The sequence below is a fragment of the Stegodyphus dumicola genome, chromosome X1, assembly GCF_044657685.1.
Source record: "Stegodyphus dumicola isolate Sdum_Otavi_A_Nest chromosome X1, ASM4465768v1".
Taxonomy (NCBI): Eukaryota; Metazoa; Arthropoda; class Arachnida; order Araneae; family Eresidae; genus Stegodyphus; species Stegodyphus dumicola.
This window is the reverse complement of record NC_140780.1, coordinates 36,101,990-36,126,262: the sequence shown is the minus strand read 5'-3', so window position 1 is coordinate 36,126,262 and position 24,273 is coordinate 36,101,990. Positions and strand designations below refer to the sequence as shown.

General features: G+C 32.5%; 1 protein-coding gene and 1 long non-coding RNA gene across 11 annotated transcripts in view; one reads left to right on the top strand and one right to left on the bottom strand.

The window, feature by feature from the left end:
• The window catches only part of LOC118184298 (protein O-mannosyl-transferase TMTC2-like), a 797,990-nt gene that overhangs the window by 352,576 nt on the left and 421,141 nt on the right, over positions 1-24,273 (bottom strand). The window lies entirely within an intron of this gene.
• LOC118185825 (uncharacterized) overlaps positions 6,078-24,273 on the top strand; it is a 149,809-nt gene continuing 131,613 nt past the window's right edge. For all 8 annotated transcript variants that reach the window (XR_015038399.1, XR_015038400.1, XR_015038403.1 and 5 more), the window contains exon 1: positions 6,078-6,295. This is a non-coding gene — a long non-coding RNA (uncharacterized LOC118185825). The remainder of the gene's footprint in view (positions 6,296-24,273) is intronic.

The window sequence follows — 24,273 nt, the reverse complement described above, 5'->3', positions numbered from 1 at the left end:
TAAAATAAACGTTAGTAAAACTTAAGATCCTTACAGTATGACCCCGGGGCGAACTACCATAACCAGTAACTTTACCATTTTTCTCAGACGCTGCTGCTTTAGATAAAAGTCTAGCTGCTTTAGATAAAAAGAAAAAGATTTTCTTACTAATTAAAAAATATGATAAAATGAAATATTTTTATGGTTGCAAAAATTAAAATGCCCTTTTTCTTCCTAGCTATATTGTAAATTATTAGTATCATACATTTCAAAAAATAATTTTCAAGCGTTATGTTTATGTATCGAATTCAATAATTTAATTACATGCTTTTAAAATATTTCTTACTTTTTAATCACCGAATTTTCATGTTTTATTGATACGTACTAAATTTAGCACTAGAATAGATATCTTTATATGTATATCCTGGAAACAATTTCAGCGAGGTAGTGGTCCATTAATGGTACCTGCTTTGTAGAACCTCTTTTCAACACTACTTAGGAAAATCTTATTTCTGTGTCCTACTGTTATTTAATACTACAACTCGGAAAGTTTATTGCAGTGCATTGGACTTCATTTTAAGAAGTATGTGCTTACACATAGGAATATATTAAGGTATCTAATACCCTATTAAATTTTTATATGAACTAGCACAATGATACTTTTCTTATTTTCTAAACAGTAGCCAATATTCGCAAGACAGTATGTGACCTGAAGGAAAAGGAATTTATAAAAGAAAGAGACATATTAGGAAACTTTCACATTTTTTTTTTTTTTTTTAAGTTGAAAAGAGAGGGAAAAAATAAGGAACGATACGCCCCTTTTTTGGGGGGTGGGGTCTTTTAATAAACTAAATCCTAAGCTCTTAAACCTTCCTCTTATTACAGGTGCTGTTTATTCTGATAGCAAATTAATTAAAATCACTAAGCGTACGTAACTTAGATAATATTTTAATACTTTAAGTATAGGCAGCTACTTTATCAGCATTAGCTCAGTGACATATATTTGCTGTATGAAAGTTCCTGAAATTTCTTGAAAATGCGGCAAATTCAAACTCTCATTTATTGGTGATATTTTTCTTTTATACCTTATTTCGAAAAGAGTACATGAACTTTCTAGAAGGAACACAAAGTTGAAAGCTATTTTGCTTGAATTAAATATAACAGAAGTATGTTTCATTTTAAATATACTTTGCATTCGATTTCAATTCATTTATAGTTTATAAGGCATTTCTCCTTCCTTCTTAGCGTGCCTTCGTGGTGTAGTGGTTCTGCACATTGGGCCGGTATTCCAGAAGTCCGCGGTTCGAATCCCGGCGAAGGCGTTGCTAAATTTTTCATCTCTCTTGCTTCCAAAAAATTCTAATATCTCTACAAGTTAAATTAAACTATTTACTTGAGTCTAACTGAGTTTACGTTGTTTCAATTCTGTGTGTTTGTCAGTAACAAAAGCATCATTTGCAAAGGTTTTTTTGAATATTAAGCAGTAAATTACTCAAAATATTTCCACATTAGAATCCGAACGAACTCGAGAAACATAATGTCGTACTGAGTAGGTAATTTATTAAAATGAAAATAAGCGAGGCCTATCAATTTTTAGAAGATTATATTTATGGAAGATTCCATACGTATAACGCAGCTTTATATAATATTACAATGCTCACGGTTTAGTAAGCTTTTGCTGCTGTCTGCAGTTCGATGCCATTTTCCATGTGGGACAAACCATAAGAAAGCTCATGAAATTAATTTCAATTTCGAAAATCAATAATAGATGAAACTACAACCAACCAGTGATTTTAACCTCTCAACGACTATTAAATTGTGGAACATATTGTTTATATTACACTCAAAAGAAAAACAAAGAAAATATTTCCTCCGTATGAGGAAATATGCTTAAGAAATAATGTTAAAAATAGCGGTATTTATACGAGGGGAAAACTGACACTAGAGTTGAAAATATTTCTTCTTATTTACACAAATGTATAGCTACTGAAACCATAAATAAATCATACATCTTTTTTATTAGTCATAGTTTAATAACCTTTATTTTGCCACAAAAATACTTTAGTAACTTTATAAGGTATTTCTCCCGCCTTCTTAGAGTGCCTTTGTGGTGTAATGGTTTGCATGCTGGGCGCGTATGCCAGAGGACCGTGATCCGATTCCCGGCGAAGGCGTTGCTCATTTTTCCCTTCTTCCTATTTCAAAAATAATCTATTGATTCTACAGTAGCGCCCGAACTAAAAGGATGGTGGTTGATGATTCTCCCCACCCAGGATTTGGCAATTGGATCCCCTTTAAAACCCCAGTCTCTCTTTAAAAGGGGGAGAATATAATGTATTTCTCCCGCCTTCTTAGCATACCTTCGTGGTATGGTGGTTTGCATGCTGTGCGCGTATTCCAGAGGTACGTGGTTCGATTACCGGCGAAGGCTTTGCTCATTTTTTGCTTCTCTTGGGTTTTCAATTATCCTAATGTCTCTGCAACTTGTAATACAGAAGAGGTTTTGAAGCAGAAGTCAAAGAACAAGTATGAGCTATCTGTTGAGCTTATGTCTGAAACAGACATTTATTGCAGTGATTCAATTGCACACTAAGAAAAGCATAATCATAATAAATTGAGTAGAAGGTTTATTTAAAAAAATCTGCTAGATAAAAGTTTTGTCAGTAAAGACGCATGCATTAGATATTTTGCCTCAGCTCAGTACTAATTAGAGTTACTAGTAATAAACAAAAACAAAAATGTGCTCTCTAAAATTCCAAGTAAAAGACATTAAAATTCAATGGAATTATTTCAAACTGTATATCAGCAATAAATACGTGAATATATAAAAACACATTTCCGAATTTCACGTTAATAAAAAAAAAAAAAAAATTAAGAGAATATTCGTTTTAAATTCTCACCCTCTTTTTGAACTTGAGGTAATAATCAAATATAATAATGGAAGGATTTGAAGCGAAATGATCAATCGAGGGAATAAGCTGTTAGATTTGTGATTAGATACTCGTTGACAGGGGATACTTTTGTTCTCCCTGTTACAATCCATATTTTACTGGGCCATTCATTTATCAAGTTTCCATTTCTCAAAATACGAGAGTTAGAAACAGGAAAGCGAAGTTACTTACTAAGGCAAGCAAACTTCCCAATGACAACATATTATTACTCCTCATATGGCAGAAGGTAGGTTTAGCAGACCTTTATTTAAGGCGGGAAAGTTCTTAACAGACAAAGTAACGTTGCCTGAAGTTGAAATAACTTGATTTCAAATGATAGAGGAAGGTTAGATCGATCCAGAACTGTCAGATTGAACAGTTAATGCAGTATGGTATTGGGATAAAAAATAGACAGTGCTTTAGAAATAACATGCTTTGACTGCGGAAAGCTACTGGAAACGTTTTATCAAAATGTTCATTACATTTTAACAGCAAAGAAACCGATAGAAATTTGCTTATAGGTAAGCGTACGTAATATAGAGGAATGCGCTCGCATATAACCTCTACAAACATACAATTGGACGTATATAGATAACTTAAATAATTTTGTAATGAGTATTCAGATTTTTTGTTCGCTGGAAATATTAAGAAACTCTATTCTTGAATACAATAAAGGAAGAGTAGTTTAAAGTCAGTTTTTTTTTTTTTTTACTTGCAATACTTACGTACTTTTAAAGACCGCTGAATATACAAGATGCGCCTATAAAATAACCTGACAAAAAATTAAACGATAAAATAAAATAGTGAAAGAATAAAAACATGTTTAGAAAAAGTGGCATGTGAGTTCTTGTTAAAGCCAGTTTAAAGAGATTATTTTGTTGTTTGCCCATCAAAACGTCGGAGTCATTTTCGCTTACTGAGAAGACATCGTACACAAAATTTACTTTAATGGAACAACGTTATAACATTAATTTTCTTACAAATTAAGTAAATATGCTACAGAAACGTTAGGGATGAACAGCGTGTAGTGATGCGCCGTTATTAAGAATACAAGTGCATAAGTGGTACAACCACTTTAAAGAAGGAAGCAAAAGCGTTGAAGATGAACCAAAGGATAGAGTGCTCTTCAACTCCAAAGAATGAGAAAAACGGGAAGAAATATCGTTCTTTGGTAACAGCTGATATGCGAATCAGCAATTTTCAGACGTGTTTGGGATAAGCAAAGAAAGCTGTTAATTTTAATTGAAAATCTGAAAATGGGGGAAAATTGTGCAAGATTTGTGCCTCAGATTAGCGAAAAGGCCTGCTGAGAATTATTTTTGCCATGGCGGCAACGTTTGTTTACATTTGAAACTCAGCAGAATTGCCAATTTGTTGGCAATCTATAGAAACTAAGCTTCGCAACAACAAAGATAACGCCTTCTTTTGTTATTACGAATTAAATCATGCTTAATCCATTCTGGAACTTATTCGAGGAAATAAGTGTTTAAGATTTACTTCGTAAGTTTTAATATAGATATTTTTAGTTTTTATGTATTTTTGCCTTGCCTTGAAATGAACACTGAATTACTTGAATGAGAAATACTAAATCGTCTGTGAAAAACTGTTTCTTTTCTTTGGGGGGGGGGACTTAATTTCTTTCACATATCGTTTTAGATTTATTATAGTATTTGAATAGAACATGTGGCAACGATTAGATAATTCTTCAAATGATATAAATTTTGTGCATTATGAGTTATAATATGAACGAAATACAACACTGTTATGTGTAACTAGCGCCAAAGTGTCGCTATAGTAAACAAATATAGTAAATTTTAAAGAGTGCATATATTCTATTGTGGTTTATGCGCTATCGATGAAATATATTTAATTCAATCCAATTAGTTTAAATTAAATGCGAGAAAAATGCGTATAATTTAATATTCCGTACAAGGAAGTCATGTGGTGTACACATCAGATTTTTTTATTACAAGTGACTTATTTAACATTAATCTGCCCCTGAAAATCAATTGGAAAAACAATATTTTTACAAGGAGCTGCACTTTAGATTAAGAAACAGAATAAGGCAAGTTAGAAAGAAACGTTTTGATTCTGGGCAATGGTATATTTTGCGCTTTGATGCTTTAGCATATAGCATTGTCTATGTAATAATACCTTGTTAAGAATTCAACTGCAGTGATAAATCACCCACCATATCTTTCCGACTTCTCGCCACCTGATTTTTTTTCTTTTCACAGAAGATTAAAATAGATGCCATGAAAGAACAAATATTTGGAAACGTCTCGGAAATTAAATCAAATGTTACACGTATTTTGCGAACGGTTAATTCGAAAGCCTATAAACTCTAATTCAATGACCTTAAGAAACTGGAAAAAATGTATAAATATTGGAATGATTGTACGTATTTGTCTGGTCATTTCATTTGAAGATAATTTCATTTGAAGGATATAATTTCATTTGAAGATAATTTCATTTGAAGATAATTTCATTTGAAGATAATTTCATTTGAAGATAATTTCATTTGAAGATAATTTCATTTGAAGGTAATTTCATTTGAAGGATATAATTTCATTTGAAGGAGATAAATTCATTTGAAGGTTAGATATACTTTTCTTATTTATAAGATAGTGTTCGGTTACTTTATGAGCACACCTTTTATGTTAAATGACGCAATAAAAGTTTTTGAAGGATATCCTTTTAGTGATCCATCATTTCATAATGTTGCTTCACTTATATCAACATAGAAAAAGCCCTCCGTTTCGAAACATCTTCTTCTCAGTCTGCACATCCATCTACGAAAACTAAAATACTGTGCTACAAAGTTAAACTTTTAAGTTGTTGTCACGTTATAGCTGCAATAGTTGACAGGATTATTTACAATTCATTGTTTATTAGTACTTAAAAGCTTTATATGTATTTGAAATACGCAGCGAGCTGACAAGAGAACTTATAACAGCTAGCGTTACTCATTGTTCGAAATGAGGACAGAAACGAAGAAAAATGTCTGTATTAGTTACAGGATGATGTGCATGAATGCGCCGTTAGATTTTTAGCGGTGTAATTTATTTGGTTTCGTAAATCATCTTCCACTCCCCCACACCTCTTTTAAAAATGAAAAATACTTCCTTCCGTGCTTTCTTCTCATTGTATAAATGTTATCGTGAAAGACCTAAATTGGAGAATGTCGACTTTCACCAGAGAATATCAACATTCACCAAATACGTCGGTGAAAGACGGAATATTTCACTACATTCTTGTATATTCGGACCTCACCGGTGTATGTCGACAATCACAGATATGCTCTGGTGAAAGTCGAAAAGAGAGGTCATAAAGTGCCATAATAGTTTAAGTTGTTGCAATAAATAAGATTTGAATCACATAATTCAGTAAGTTTTTTATTACTGCTATTTTATTTTTTTGTTTAGAACGTATTGTATAATTAAGTTTTTAACTTCTATTATTTTCCTTTCTCATTTTGAATGTATTGTGTGTTTTAGGTTCTCATGTTCTTAAGTTCTTATTTCAAGTCTCAAGTGCGTTTATTCGCGACTGAATTACGGAGAAGAAAATATAATATTGTTATATGTTCAACATTCACCATTAGTACATGGTGAAAGTCGACATTGACCGGTGTAAGTCAGAAATAAGAGTATTTGGAAAATATTTCGGACATACACCAAGCGACTATGTGAATGTGGACATTCACCGGTGAAAGTCGACATTCTCCAGATTTCGGTGTTTCACCGTAACATAAACATAAAAAAAAAATTTAAGTTCTGCTTAATTTTTCTTTCTTTTAAATTTTCCTTACAAAACAGTGACCGACTGATCTAAAGAGATGGACTTATTATTTCTTGAAATTTTTCTTGGCATCTACTTCTATGGACTTTGATTTTCCTAGCATACGCTTAATGTACCAATGCAATAGTACGCGGACATGCTTTTCATATATATTATAGCCGCTGACATACTTCAGCGAATGAACAACGTTATGCAATGTAACTTTGTCATTTAATCGTGTAATACGACTTCTTTAAGAATAATTTTAACCGCTCATTTCCCCAAACGCATGTACGCATAGATCGATGGATATGATTTTATGATAAATCGATTCAAACTGAAGATTCGTAATATGCGAATTGTGAAAATAATACCATTCTAGTTATGGCTATCTACTACTTGAAAAATATTACCTTAATCAGTTTATTCTTACGATGTTTGTGGAAATCAGAGTTTTCTATTCAAGGACTTAATTCATCCCTCGCAGTTTTTAATGACTACTTTAATTACAACAACTGTTTGAGAATTACAGTTTGCGTATCTGAGTGAAAATTATCTAATTTTATAGCTATAAATTAAATAATTTTTATTGCTATTGCGGTTATAAAACATAACGTGACTTGCAGACTACTGTGCATTTTGTTGACTAAAATTATAGGGTTATGTGTTCAAAATGAATAGCTAAATAAATAAAAATAAAATAAAATGAAATTTAATAAAATAAGTGAATAAATAAAATACAAAACAAAGAAAAATAAAAATGTAAAATGTAAGGTAATGTGAACATAAGGATTATGTTCAGTTTCAAAATTTTAATTGGTCATTTGACAATTCTCCGTTTTTTTTTTAATGGAACGCCATAATTAAAGGTAAAAATTCGTTTATCCCCCATGATTTCAAACCATTTCCTGTTATTGATAAGGGAGGGTCTACACCAGATTGCTGATTTCATTTCTCTTTTACTGTCAAAGATATGTGCATTTTGTTTAAATACGTTAAAAATACATTATGAGAGAATGGGAAACAAAATAATCTCTCTCTCTCTCTCTCTACATATATATATCTCTCTCTACATATACGTTTCTGTTATATATATATATATATAAAACAGAAACGTAAACATGTCTATCATAAAAATTAATAACACTGTATCAGGTTTTCTGAAATCAACTGGATTTCAAATTAAATTTCTTCATCAAAGAGAGAGTAAAAATATTTCCTCGAAAGGTAGCATTTCAATCAAACTGCAAATCCTTTACAGCATCCCCTCCATATCTCAAAGAAATCATCGGTAATCAATGGAGTCTCTTCTTTTTAAGCAAGCGGATTTGAAACGCTGTTATTCGAAGTACAGTAAAGATTATATTCCATATTTTGCTTAAAATTCCACTAAAGTAATATTCAAGCCTCCATTGTGTACTTTAAAATAAAAAAGTAAAGAAAGTGTGGTAAGCAATTACCGTTAGGAAATTGGAACGCCTTGCAGCAAAAAGCAGTAATTTACGGGACAATGGAAGAATAGATCGCGTGCGAACGGAACTTTTCAAGGCGCTTACGGGCTTCAAATCACTAAATGACTCAATTCTGCTTCGATAACTTAGGCATTGTTAAAGTAGTTCCAGCTAAGGGGGGAGACTTATAAATAAACAGGAAAATGTTCCACGTTTAGGTTGCCACTTAAGGAAAAGAATTTTTGTTTTCCTCTTATTATTTTCCTTGCATCGTGAGCCTTGGTAAAGAAAATCTCTAAAAGCAGTCACTCAAACTTCGCTCGTTTAGTATGTCTTTGGTTTGGTCTCTGAAAGGTTTGAAGGTGGAACCAAAGTCAGGAGCTGAATAAATGAGGCAGAACCAGGGAAATATTTGTCACTGGCAATCAACATTGGAACGCAATGTAAAGTCGGGTCTAGTATTTGTTCTAGACACATCCAGACTGACATGCTCAGCATCTATCGAGAAAATTCAGAATATTATTTTGACAGTGCAGAAGCTCTAACATTTTGTATTTTATTATCTATTTCCAGAAGTATTACGTACGTTTTCTTATTCGCTTTATTGATTGAATATAATTTTAAATTACCATAGAAATCAAAGGTTTAATGAATAATAATAGAAAAGAATGGAAGTGTCTGCTATCACCCTAGAAAATTAAATTTAAGAACATTTAATTTTGTTTTTACATATTGGTATTAGGTGTTTAAGATCTTACATGCTATTTTAGCGATTCCGAACGTTCGAAACAAGATAAAGTTTACGATTTAATAATTTTGTTGGGCGTTAAAATATCCTCCTATGTGATAGTGCAGTGTGAAAGGTAGCATATCAAGCTGGCACGTCACAAATCTGGACATTCGGATCTTAGCCATGGCACGTTTTATTTTCAGCTACTTCTCGGTACTGATCTGGTTTTTGTATTTACCCTCCAAACTTAAAAATGTAAGCAACGATTCTTCATCGAGCTGGAACTTGTGTCGATTGGAGATCAGCTAGACTCTTCTCTCAAGCGTCTTTAGGTGTGGGGGAGAAATGCAAGGAACAAAGACATCGTTCTCACGCGTACTTACGGTACAACAGTTAGCAGATCAATAATTCCATGTTAGACTCTAGGCGAGAGTCGAGAGTATTTTGAAAGAATTTTACTTTTAGTCTCTCCCTGTTCTTTAAAATTAATAGCAAGAGATTAAAAAAATAAAATAATATTGACATTAAAAATGTGCAGTAATGGCTTTTTATGAAGTTTTTCGTTATGGAGATCTTACTTTATTTGTTATTAGCTGTTCTTTATGTTTTTCCTATTTGTTCATAGCTTTCAAGACAAGCAAAGCAAAAATATGATATTTATTAAAACGCCTTACTTCCTTAATTGCAGCTAAACTTATACATAACGTATCAGGTTCTTACTTATTTCTAGTAACTGCATAGTTATATAGTAGTTCCCTTTAACTATAGTTTTTATTCTGCTCATTCTTTTATTAATTTAATTTAACTGCATGGTTATATAGTTATATAGTTATATACTGCATAGTTATATAGTAACTATGCAGTATATAGTAGTTCCCTTTAACTATAGTTTTTATTCTGCTCATTCTTTTATTAATTTAATTTACGTGTAAATTACAAAATCCAGGTGAAAAGCTGTAATTCAGAGAAAGGTACTATACGCCTTTCGGAATTATATTTTCATCAGGCTAGTATTCCAAAAATTACAAATTTAAATATGTCTTTAAAAAAATTCATTAAAGGCTATATCACTTTGCACATTGTTTCCTAGGTGCATCAAAACTGTAACTTTCCATTAAGAAATATTTCATTTTAAGATGATCTAAAATTGAAATTCATAATTTTGTAAAGATGCTAATTTGGACTGATAACCATTGATTACCCGAAGCCCTAATGTACTGCTTCTACTAAACAAAGTGTGAGCTCTGTTAACCTCTCATTTTAACGAGCATACGAAGATGATTGGCAGATAGGTTTTACTGAAATGTATCATAAAATATAGGAATAACGAGAATGGTTTATAAAAATATTTTCTTCGCTTTGACGAAGTAAACTTTTTCTTCTTCATTGACCATTTAACTTCATGTGGGAAAACGGTATAAAACCGTGATCTATAGAAGCATGCAGAAGCATGTAATATAAGAATTTGAGCTTCATAAACTACCAAATACAATAATTTCTCTTTCTTTCTTTTGTTTTTGCTACTCTGACTTAAAGTCGTGGAGTTTCTTTCTTTAGATATAGTCATGAATGCACGTAATCGGCGTTGCTGTTCGGATGATAGCAATTGGAATTCAGATCACATTCAGTCTGTGAGAAACGAAGGAGCTTCAGACTAACCTAGTGAGCGTCCATCCACATAAAGAATTCTTCTAGCTTGTCTAATAATAAGTGAAGGCACATTTCTTTATAAATGTTGGCAATAAAAATGATAAAAGAATACCTTTTGATGCGGAAGAAATAGCTTGTATTCAAACACTGCTCAAGCTTTTAGAAAAGTTCGGTATATTTCAAAAAGTTCAGCATAATGTTATTTATCGGTTCGTAAAAGTTCAGCGTAATGTTATTTATCGCGATGAAATAACATTATGCTGCGAAAAGAATTCGATAAGCTATTGAGAATAATGAAAGAAAAATTGATAGAAAAAAAAAATGAGAGTAGAAACATGTTGTATATCTTCTTAATTCAAAAACCAACAATGAAAACTCATTTGCTCCATCATTTTAATTAGATTAAAAATTCTTAAGACAGTGCAAACAAACGTAAGATTTTTTATTACAAAGATTTACACACCGAACTTATTAATAAACTGTTTTGATGGTAAAAGAAACGATCTGGTGGAAAATGATGTGATAGAATAGACAAAAGTGTACTTGGATTGTTTCTTTTTTATATTTTGTAATACTTTTTCAGAGTACTTACGTAATTAATTGGATTAAAAATGTGCAAACAAAAGCATATAATCTGTTTAATCTTTTCAAATAGGTTTTTAATAATCTTACACTTAAATTGAATCTTATACTTAAATTGAATTCTGAGCAGTTCTAACAACTGGCAATCAAGTCGTTGGGTATTTGGTAATCTTTATATAATTACAAGACTAAAGACGTCAAGCTCATTTAAAAATAGTTACATGTTAGGTTATATTATTGAAAAATCATATCACAGAAGAATGGAGATACACAGATATTTATTTTTTATAAAGGAATGATGTAAATTTTAATCCTAACTAAAATTTAAATTAAAAATAGCCTAAAAATGAGCAATGTGAGTGAAAAAGTATTATCTGACATCTTTCATCACTTAGCAATATTTTCTAGTCTTCACATTACAAAAAAAAAGCATATCTTAGATTTTCAAACAACCAAATAAAGCTATTAATGCAAAAATATGCTCACGTCTCAGCTAAAAATTTGTAATCTACATATATGGCTCTTTAAATGAATTCCAAAATTATTAATCTTATGTCAATTCTTGTAAATGGTATGAATCTGTAACAGTGTGGAGAGGTGGCCTTAGCTTGGGACGCCAATTTTTTCATTAGCCATACCAGGCAGTTACTCATTCGCAAGCAAAGATCTACTTTTCCACAGCATTTTGGATCGCCTTGAAAAATGCCTGACTCATATACCAGGTGTGAAACCGTACTACTTTGACCGTGTACTTAAGTGAATGCTCAGCTTTAGCAGAAAAATGTTGTTCAGGATAATACCTTTTATCAGTTTTTACTTTGAAGTGGTTACAAAATCTTTATGCTCTGTTGCTTCCAACTCTGGATGAACAGACATGCACAGACGGTTGGTTCTAAATCCTATAATAAAGTGAGTAATGCTTTCTGCGCCTTTTACGGTACAGAGCTGCAACACGTCCACAGAACTCGAAAACATCCTATTACAACATAATATTGCGTCTTTCAAACAAAATTCTATACCATTAAAATGAAAGCCAAATGAAGATCGACAAAATGGTTGCTAAAACAACTCTGGCAGACAGTCAATCTAGCGTAAAAGTGATTTCAGGGGTCTTCCAAAAATGAAAGCAACGTCATATTTCTGATTATCATTAAACATTTATTTTTCACCGCTCAGTAACCAACACGATAGTGTGTTAAACAGGAAATTTGTGGACCAGTTCGTAGATCTGAAGTCAATAGCCCGATAGTTCCCCATCATCCTATCTTAAATACGAACTGTTCAAGATACTAATTTATTTTACCGGAGACATCGTTGAGGTCTTAATGAGGCATGATTATTTCCTTCAGTTTGTATTCTATTAAGTCTTACTCCACTAGTTCATTCAGCTGTGGAGGAAACATTATCCACTTTTAACTTTCATTTATATATTCGAAGAAAAAACTCAAAAATTAAGTTTCTCATCAACTATTCCATTGAGTGTTTAATTGCCAGTTTATTGCACAGCATAATTTTTCCCGTCTTCTTGCCAAAAATTTAAGTTTGCAGAAACGTGGTGGAGAAACGTAATACCCTTGAGAACGTAAGAAAAAGTTAAATGAAAAGAATATTTGTTTTTTACATAGAGTGTACTATTGACTCAACAGTTTTAAAATACATTATTAGTAATTGATAAAAATAAACTGTCGGCTCTCCTCGAGTTTCAATGCACTCTCAGAATATCTGTTCCTCAGTTCATCCATGAATGACAAATCTTCTCTTAAAAGCTATTAAATTAGATACTTTCTGCATATTTCTGAATCCTTTTAGTTGTCAGTCTCAAAGCATGGCTGTGAAGTTCTTAGTATTTTATACGAGTGGTGTAAGTAGAGTTATATGAGTGGCGTCTTCAAAAATGTTTATTGAAAATGTAGCTTCTTTCCCCTATTTAAAACAGCGTTTAAATACTATATGCGTTTTGATAACAATGCTGCTTTAATTTCTTCTGGAAAATGCGCTTTTGAATGAAATAGGAAAAAGAAACTAGGGAAAAAAGGAGCTTGGAATTAAGCTTGGAAATTCATCAATAATTTGCAACAGTTTGCCCTTTGATAACCTCAGTTATTGAACTTTAAGTTATAACGTTGCGCGCCTCTAACTAGCACGCAACCAAGAGGTGACTGTGAAAGCTTGTATAAACCACAGAGTCTTATAAAGGGTTTAAGTCCCTTTTTATTCAACGTACTAAATTACAATTGCGTCCTCTTGACGCTTACAAACTGTGCCAACTAGGCAGTCAAAATAAAAATAATAACCTGAAAAGAAAATAAAGACAATATTCTAACTACGAGGCTCTCTAAAATAACTAACTCACCGCGTTTTACAAAAGCCGCAGCTAATTCAGCAGACTTGAAGCTCACTGGAACAATTGCAACTACTTCCCGCCAAGCACATAGGCCGCAACGCGGGGTTCTTTAATTCTCGATTTCTACCTCCGCGCTCGCGAAGTAAGAATAACTCTCTCTCACCGAACTTGTTTCCTTCTATTTAAATCATACTACTTCCGCTGATAATTTGAATGCTTGCGCGTTCTACTCAAATTTACATATTCTGGCATTGGCAGTTCCAGGGGAAAGTAAGGCTTGACAGGAAAGATAGTTTAAACTTAAAATAAATGTTAGTTAAAATAAATATAAACCCTACAAAGTACCAAAAAACGACAAAATTTTAAGAAGTATCCGTCTTTCAATAATATTTTTGTCAAGAGATGTATCCTTTTTTGAGATAAAGCGAAATAAACATAAAACCTTCTTGCTTTGAAACGTTCTTAAGATAAAATAGCATTCATTCACAAACCTTTTTTTAATAGATTTTCTGAGACACTGGTGAAAATTTTTGGTAGTAAAATAGAATGAGATAAGTCATATATTTTGACAATAAAATGGGGAGTTATAACTGTAGCTGTAGGAAATTAACACTGAATTCTAGAATTATGGTAGGCCACTAGAAATAGACATACGAGATAATATATATGAATGCCTAAGGATATGAATGCCTTCGTGGAGGGCTTGTATCTAAGTTTCACATGGTAAAGCCTATGCAGCCAGCCCTTTCGTCGTGATTTTAACTATCAGTGTCGAACTACCAGTGTTCAGCGACTTTATCTTTCATTCGCTAGTGATCACTTTAGGAGAATAAAAATCTTATTTTTAAAAAATTCTGACTGCTAAGGGCATTTACCGTTGTTCTATAAGAGATGTTAAGGTATGTATAATAGCATAACACTAAACACATACGGAATATTAAGAAAATGTTACGTTGCTCTCGTTTTATGATAAAGTATTACATTTTGTTGTATTTGTTGTTTTTTGTTGTATTCTCCTGCTTCGGGAAATTTCTCTGATAAATTAACTGCTTACCAAATTTAAGAGTCCGCAAAATAAATGAACCCAAATAGCTCTCCTGAAATTTTAACTAAAAACATCATTCTTTCATTACGTGCATAAATATAATCAATTAAATATATATATTGCTTTAAATTATACCTAAAAACAGGAAATGATAGTATACATGGATCCTGGATTTGAATCTATGAAGTATCTTAGTTGCATACTAGACAATCCCTCATATTTCCGTCGAGCTCGATAATTGCGACCTCCGCTATTAAATATGGACGATTCCGTTACAAAAAGCCGTAAGTCTTTGCCAAAAGCCGTCATTTAAAACTGGAAGCTAAAGCACAGTCGACCCTAGACACTTAAGAGGGCTATAGACAAGAACGAACTTAAAAAAAAAAAAAAAAGGCTACAGTAAGATTAAATAAATAAATAAATCTTAAAGTAGAGCTATCTGGGGGTCATTACGATGAAGAAATTCATGAGGTTTTAATTCACCGAGTACACCTAATTTAAATCTGGCTCATATATCTTTGGATTTAATGGATATTTTATTCTGTGGCAAAGAATTCGCTAAACCCCAAGCTCGAAATTGCAGACAAGAAGTAAAAGCAAATTTAAAGAAAAAAAAAAAAAAAAAAGACTTGGAACCTTTATTTTATCATTTTTCCTTCTTGCTCTTCTTGCATTGTATTGTTCACTTGTTTAATACATTCAATCGTAGTAAGCACAACTACGCATGGTTAAAATAACTTTGAAAATAATATTTTTTGGAATATACATCGAAGAGTATGTTTCACAAATTATCAGTTTGAGCCAAATGTAAATGTGATGCTCTTACTTTGAAAAGTGAGGAAAATAAAACCTAATTCTGCTTTAACTTAAAGCAAGTTAAATTATCTTAGAATATATTTTTGAATAGCTTTAAGTTACAATAGCTTGAATTTACTTAATAAAGCAAATAAGACAAATCATAAGGTTAATAATAATAAAAAAAAATATGTCCTAATATTATTTAGTGGTCGAACGAATATGACCAGTTAATTACGAAATTTATTCCAGACTCAGTGTGGCCTCATGGGTTGTCTCTTCCTACATGTTATAAGACAAAGCACTGTTTTTAGGAAGATAAGAGCATTCATAATTATGCGTCTGGCTCGTGGAATTATCTTAACTGAACCATAGTACAAATTTGTTCATAATCTTCGATATATTTAACAAGGCCATTTCTTTTGGTCTACATCAGCTGAAATTTCAAATACCATCCCTTTTCATAAATTTTGAAGTCAAACCTAATCCCAAATCACAAAATAGGCAAAACTCATTACTTAACTTTAGTTGTTTAGTTTTTTATCTTGAAATTTTTGCGATTTTAAAAGCTGTAGAATGATCGCCAGCTGTCCAAAGGATAAGACTGCTAAACACTGGCGGTTCGACTTGGGTCTGAATCGCCTCGACATCTTGCTGGATGCGAGTTTTCTGATTTACGGCGTGAAATGAATTGCTAAAAATTTTTCCTTAGAATACCCCCCCCTCTCCCAAGTCATCTCTGCCCTTAGGAATAAATGTAGCAGCCACATGCATTTCAGCATTTTCTTACTGAAAAAAAAAAAAAAAAATAAAATAATAATAAACGTGTTTTGCATTGTAAATCTTTTAACAAGGCTTGCAATTCTGAATTACTCTTAGGATATTTTTATCGCCCGAATTAGAACTGCTGACTTCCTTAAAATACAGTGAGTCTCCTTTTTATTCGATTAGAAAGTCCTCCACGAAGACATCTCTCCCCTTAGGCAGATAGCCCTCGAGGCTTTGCCGTAATTAAATAACCTAACCTAACCTAACCTTTATATTCGAAATTATCTCCCGAGGGTGAATTTAGCAGCTTTTAAACACATTTACACATTTACACAAGTATACCTGAACTTATAGCGGCAAACTATGGCTACGTTCCTTGTATGAAAATGCCGACCAATTCCATTAATAATTATAAGTGAAAATTTAGAATACTCCTTTCATAACTACCTTCAATTCCAGTCGAAGAAAATGTTCATTTCATTTTTCGTTTCGAAAATAAAAAATCTTTTGTTCCGTTAGAGCGTCCGTATTTCTCCTCTTTCAGAAGCAGCTTCTTTGTTATTGAGTATTTATTCCCAGACGTTAACTGAGAATGTAGCAAATATGTATGAAGTCGTTGAAGGAAAATACATTTCGTCTTAAGGTTGCAGCTCAATCGCATTTATTCTTAATGCTGTATAATTTAACGATTCTGAATGATATGGCAGGGCCATTATTTCGCGAACTTGAATAATGAACTTACTGGGGAATAAAATGAATTAAATAACTTACGCTTTATAATAATGAAAGGTAGTATCGTAAGAACAGAAAGTAAAAGTATGCTGCTTTATTTAGTTAAATGGGTTTTGTATATCCACGTTCAGAAGGCTGAGAAACAGCGCGGTAACATTTATCCGTGAAATTTTTGTAAGTACCCAACAAATGCGAAATGGAGAATTCGTTATTAATTTTTTTTACATCTGTAAACCAGTTCTCATAAAGTATTGTAAGTTAAAATAAGTAATATTAAAATAAGTGCAGACTTAGTTACCGATAATAATGATTTCAAGCAGTATTTCCGCTCAAAATTGAAGCTATAATCAAAGCTCTATTATCTTAAAATACAATTATCTTCAAATATGCACAAAATTTAATTTATTTTGCTGCATACGAATGAGCTCATAAAAATGTCAAAATTAGCTGTTTTTACTTTCTCAGCTAATGTTGCTTATTAGTAAGGTATGATAAATAAATTTTCCATGACAACGTTGTTTTATAAATTTCTAAGACTTTAAGGCAAACATTTACACGTCTGTTATAAAGGCTAGAACTGCTAGAATAAATTCTGCCTCCGAGTATCGGAAACCTGAATTGGCTTGTTTAGTAAGGTTGCCAACAAGAAGAAATGAACAAAACATTGAAAAAATGTTGCAGGTTCAGAGAATTTCTGTTTGATGAGTCTCCTTCCCATACGAGAAACATTCTGCGTCTAAGATTAGAAATCTACTTCTAGCGCGTCCAAGCCATTCGGTTTATTTATAGGTCAGCGGCTTCTCTTTTCCGAAAAGTGAGCAATTCTGTTTACAGTTTGGATATCATCCAAATACTTTAACCGTGGTGCATTGTTCAACTGGAATTCAACACAAGCACTTTTAGTGATAGATAAAGAAAATGCTCTGGAAGCATTAGGGAGACAAATTTTGGAAGCTAGAATTTTTATTAAATTTTAAATATAAAATATATTTTCAAAACACGATCTTCTACAGTTACAAGGTATTCGCTCACAACTTTCTGCGTAAAAAAACAAAACGACTGCTTGAAACTAACCAATTGAATTTCAAGAGAGAGTTAATGAAATATGGAATTTAAATTTGCACTGCATTCAAAAACGATTTATTTAACAAAATATAAATAATAAACTAAACAGCTAAAAGGCTTAACGCCAAATTATTTTGCAATGAAATTCGATTTATTCAATTTGACGCATGCTCGTCGAAAGTAAAAAGTACTTGATGAGTTAAAAAACATTATATTCATATATGCAAAAACAAGAAAACTTTTCAGCAAATCGATATCGTTGTTTATTGAAAAGCTATTAATTCTTTACGTGTTAAAACGGGTTTCACATAAGTTTCTTTTATATTTCTGCAGAACAAGATTAAACAGTGAATTTTTTATATATTTCTGCTTACTTTGACAATAGTACAAAAATGTTCTTCTGATATGTATGTAATCACGAATTAGATTATAGGGTATTTCTCCCGCCTTATTAGCATTCCTTCGCAGTGTAGTGGTCAGCACACTTGGCGCGTATTTGAGAGGTAGATCGTCTCGGCGATGTCTAATGTCTACAGTAGCGCCCAAACTAAAAAAGGTGGTGGATGATGATTCGCCTCCACCAGGATTTGGTGACTGGGTCCCCTAATCCCCAGCCGCCCTTTAAAAGGGGGAGTATATAAGGTATTCCTCCCGCCTTCTTAGCATGCCTTCATAGTGTAGTGGTCAGAATACTCGGCGCGTACTCGAGAGGTCCGTGGTTCGAGTCCCGTCAAGGGCATTGCTCATTTGCCATGTCTTCTGCTTCCAAAATACCTAATGTGTCTACAAGATGTAACTAATAATGCAGTAATATCCGCTCCTCGACATGTAACATAAAGTTATTAAAAAATACAGGAATGAATTTGAATATATTATTGAATATATGTCTAATTTTATGAAACATGTTATTCCAATCATTATCGAATTTATGCAGTTTATGTATGAGCACATCTTTTCTTAAGTGATCAAACTGCAACTTTTGAAACACCTCAACCATTTGTGCAAAAATAATGCCGTTTATTAATGATGTTTAAAAATGTAAAAACTGCAGTACGATGCCAAACATTAGAGAAACAGGTAAAATGCTGCGAATGTTGAAGAATAATACTCAGAAAATTCTTGGTGCATAAAATTGATTAAACAAATAAACTTGCCATGGCCTTTCGTATAATCGATACTTTACCGATTTCAAGTAACAGAAAGCATAAACCTTTTTAATGTTCAACAAATTTACATGTGGTCAAATCATTATGGTCTGCAGTGGTAATGAGTTTTGGAACAGGAGTTAGCATTTGAAATAAAAGTATGCAATGACATCTTGTTATAATAAAAGCATTAAAGTAATTTGTAATAATAATAATTTGTAATGACTAAACTAATAAATCCTTGCATATAGTTTAATGACGGGAATCACATTCGTTCACACAGTAACTTAAATTACATAATTAGGTTCTTCCCTTTGTTAAACTAATCTTTATAGCAAATTTTAGTCATTTAGCTGGGGCAAAACTGAAACATTTGAGTTTTCAGTCTCTGCCAACACAGCACGTCCAAACCTAACAAGATTTATATAAAATGGAAGCTAGTTATCCATAGCGAAATCTCATTTCATCTTTTGTAAACTTTCTCTTTGCAAATCAACGTTCTGCAGCTGCATGGATCACATACACTGAGAAAAGCCCACAGACACAACTGCGGTATATGCAATGATTCTTTTACGTTACTTTATTTCACTTTATATTCCATTTTCATTCTCGTCATAAATTTTATCTAACTGCTGCCTATGATCTTACGTTCTTTTTTTTTTCTCACTGAAGTACCTTGATGTCTGCTGTTTATACATTTATAAGCGGTAGTAAAAGAAACTTCAATCTCTCAGCCAACAAAAACTGTACTCAGAATAGCATTTCCGCTCTCAAAAAGTTACCATCTTACTTCGTTTTCTTACCCTTCAGTTCGGGGATTGAATCTACGTATTTCGCCAAAATTTAAACAGCAGTAACATCAAACATGCATAAACCACATGAGTTTTATTGCTCAGCGTAACATTTTAAATAAAATGAGAGTACAATGAAGTTCGACCAAAAAAGGAAAAAAGTCAATAAATATATGAGAGAATCTTATACCCTAATTGGCTGTTTTTTCGTCTTGCTAAATTTCATTACATATTTCTTTTAAACGTATGTCTCGTTATTATATTATATATTTTTTTTATTTTAATGCCGTTTTGAAGCCAAATAAAACAAAAAGCATATTAGGCTTGCGCCAGTTTTTAGCTATTGTGTTAAAACGTCACTGAGTTTAGCTTAACAAGCTGTTGATTTTTGTATAAATTGGCATGCAAAATTTAAAGAATTTTCACATTTGATCGATAGTTCCCAATAATGATAAATAAATCTTATGGAATTGGTATGAACACAAGTTGATATACTATAAAATATATACTCTAAAATACTTATTGTATACATACATGATCGTGCTCGAGCTCACCGGCGCAGGAAGGTACTAAAACAGAGAACAGCAAGGTCGAACGAATATTGAGGTCTAATAGGAGGTATGGCCTCTCTAACAGCCATACAGTTCTCACGATGTGACTTCATATTGGAAATGAGATATTTTATGAGTCTTGTTGCCAGTAGCAAAGCTGTTTTCAAACCCTGAAGGATTCTGGGAGACAGAAGGTGAGCTGCAATTGCCCTCTCGAAAGCATCCCAGACAACTTGTATAGGGTTTAGGTCTAAGTATCTGGTTAACCAATCCATCCATTTAATATCCTCACTTTCCAGAAAATCGTTCACCAGATTGTCCCTACGTAAATGAGCGTTGTCGTGCATAAAAAATGAACTTAAGGCCAACTGCAACCTGAAATGACAAGCTTAGGGGTTTACGATTTCTCTCTTATATCTTGCAGCAAACACAGAGCAGCCGTTAAAAACTTGAAAATCCTTTCGCCCGTCCAATATAATGACTACCAGGACCATCAAAACCCTACTAGCATACTGCCCTTTTTTGGATACTGAAGACATAGCACCTCTCTTCTCTCCATTTGAGAATACATCAGCAATTAGGCTGAATTGGGAATTATCCGTCAAGAGAATAGACCCCCCAATGAAGCTTGGTACGAATTCGATATTCGCTACACCATGCTAAATGTTTTCAAAAGTGAACGGGACACAAATAGCTGGTCATCTTGTTGTCAACAAACGACATCTTACAGCATTATGTACGAATTTTAATTTTAGGGGTCCTTATTTTATTTTCAGCGATGACAACGTTTGTGCTTATAGGTTTAATATGGCGGATGAGTTTCTGGAATGTGAGGATACTTACTGGATGGACTATAAAGCCAAATCGCAAGACCAAAACCCTATAAAACATGGCAATGACGCAACTGGGAAGGACAATTATAATTCATTTTTCCCTTCCCAGAACCGTCTAGACTAGCAAACAAATATGACCCGTTGCTGCAGGAGTGGTACCGATTGCCACAAAGAACCATCAACGTAGAAGGCACGTACAGTGAGCTCAATTTATTTGATGCTGTAGCCATTAATAAGCAAAAACGGAATTAGAGTTAAAAGTCTTTCCTTTATAAAGGTAAATCCTAAGAAGTACTCAAACAAGGTTAATAACTTTTGCATTCTCTTTTAGAGCAATAAGGAAAAAAAGAAGGCGAAACAACAATCATTACTAAAATTTTCAGCTCCCATTCCACGAAGGTTTCACCCACCCTCATTTTTAGAGTGTCTGAAAGGTAAAGTGTGTTTTTCATCATAGAGGTGAAGGACACACAGTACCTCACAGTAGTTCTGGACAAGCAGTTCCACAATAAGCTGCGTGATTTCCAGTATGAAGTTCACATCGTGACAGCTTTATGATTGTTAGACGGCGCCCATAACCCCTAGACTTCTTTTGCTTCATTTTGAAACTCTTATGTTAGATCCTCTTACGCCGTTGAGATTTAGGCACGATTATGCGTACATGTCATGACTGTTGCTTGTGTGTAAATATATATAGTACTTCAGTCGATGTTCATACCAACTATTTCACGAAAAACTGTAAATTGTTTCTGAAATTAATCGATCAAATATAAAAATTCCCTTAATTTTAATACCAGTCAACATCACGATAGTCAGAACTCAGGATATGTTTCACGAGTTCACAGATCACATATTGAGAAGTAAAAATATTTAGTTATTGTTGAGTTAATGACAGATGATATAAAATCGTTGAACACTATTAGTATGACCTTTAATTGAAAGGTCCTTTTTGACCTTTATTTTTCTGTCTAAGGACTTCAAATAAACCCTTAGATAGGGGTTCAGTGCATCGCGTTTTTTGTGTATTTTCCCATGACTAAAACGAGTATACTACAGTTTCCCTTAGAAGAACCTTTAGGAAAACATCTTCCCCTTACTACTCTCAGCCTTTTGCTTAGTTGATCGTCGGAAAAATATTTCACTTCTTACAGATTGCTTGCCGGTTTTGTAAATTATAGCAAGCATTTAAGAGATATCTCTCTGAGGGATTCGATACCACCAAGAATGCTTTTAGAGAAACAGGCTCTTCATGTCATTCGTATTAGCAAATGAAGAAAGTCGTATAAACGTCTATAAAGTTAGCCTCGCTGGAATTGGAGAAAAAAATATTCAATTCCCTTCGATCAGAGAAGAGACATTTTTTATAGACAATTTATGTTTACGAGCCCTTAATAGTCGACAGAATTGCCGTCGTAGAACTATTACTTCATAATCTTCAAACAAATTATCACAAAACTTAATATAAATTAAAAATAAATATATTAAACCAAACGCTCTGACTAAAATGAAAAAAGTAACATTTTTTAACCTTTTAACTTGTCCTTTGTTATTAGATTCATTAAGCTTAAATACAATTATCTGAATTTGTTTATTATAATTAATAAAGTAATTTTAATTTTTCCTTATCTTTTTAGATTATCCATGGAATTAGTTTGCAAGTGGGAATGACTTCAAAAGTATAAGGATTTTTCCAAACGTGATAAAGTTTCATTCAGAATTTGTCTTCAGTTTTTCCTTGTCCCTCATATTATATTATCAGATTGTTAAACAACATAAAGTTAAATGTCTGAAAAATTAATCGTCATCTGAATTTCCTCAGTAATGCAATGTCTAGGACAGAAATTCAGATTTCGGACTCTAAGACTAGGATTCACTGTCGAAAGTGAGGGCTTTAGCAACTGTACTAGTGAAATGATTGTCTCGTATATTTAATCCCTCAAAATTATTGCGATTGCAATGTCTTAGCACAGCATTTTCTGTAAAGTATAATATATGCCTGTTAGCAATTCAGAAATCTATTGGAAGGATAAATACCGATGCCCAATACTTTTTGTTATTTAGTAGCGCAACCACGAATTAATCACAATTAAAACAGCAAAAGAATAAAAATAAAAATCCATAATAGCTTAAAAGTAATACAGCTATTCCTAGAATTATGATGGTGATGTTTAGAAATTTTTATTGTCGTTCCATTCCATTGCAGAAGAAATAAATTATTTTCTCCTTTCCAAACTGTATTTTGTAAAGACTCTGATATTACATATTCCCAAGTACTTATAAAGACAATGTATTGATGCGGTATGCTAATAATAAAAGGAAACTAATCTACACTATGAGGAAGCAACGCTATTTTTAATGACAGGAGCATTATTTAATTATACTCAATAAACTTTTACGCTCGAACATAAATGATTAACAAAAACTGAACAGTAGAATACTCTTAGAACTCTAAAACTTCATTCATCAAGATTCTGTATTGTCAACGATTGTCACGTCCATGTGCCACATTCATTGATTTCCCATTACTCCATATGAGACATTACGTCACTAGCACTCTGTATTAAAAAACGACATTATGAAGGGTATAAAAAATTGCTTCTCGTAACTATCTGCATGAGCTCTTGACAGAAGCATACACAATTTGCAATAAAATATATAATATGCAATTTGCAATAAAATAAAATATCTTTTAAAACTAATACGAAGCTAGTTAGGATAAAGAACAATGTATTAAGAAATTCTTGTTCGATAAAAATAATTCTCCATGTATAAAGAGTACATTTACATAGTTGTGGATTAACAATTCACATAACACATTTCTGAAGTTATGTGCAAGTGTCAGAACAAACATTATTTTTCCTTTAATCTAACATGTACTTCTTGATTACAAGAAAATCGATAAAAAGGGTAAATTATTGCTGAGTTACAGTTTTGCAATACACTTTTTAGCCCAAAGGGGAATTTGCCCAGAAATGCTATTAATTTCGTTTTGGGATTTTGCGTTGATTCACTATAAACGGCGAATCTCTTTTTAATTTGTTGCCAACAAATATTAGAGCCCTGTATTATATTTAAAGAAATTAAATAATGCATAATCTACAT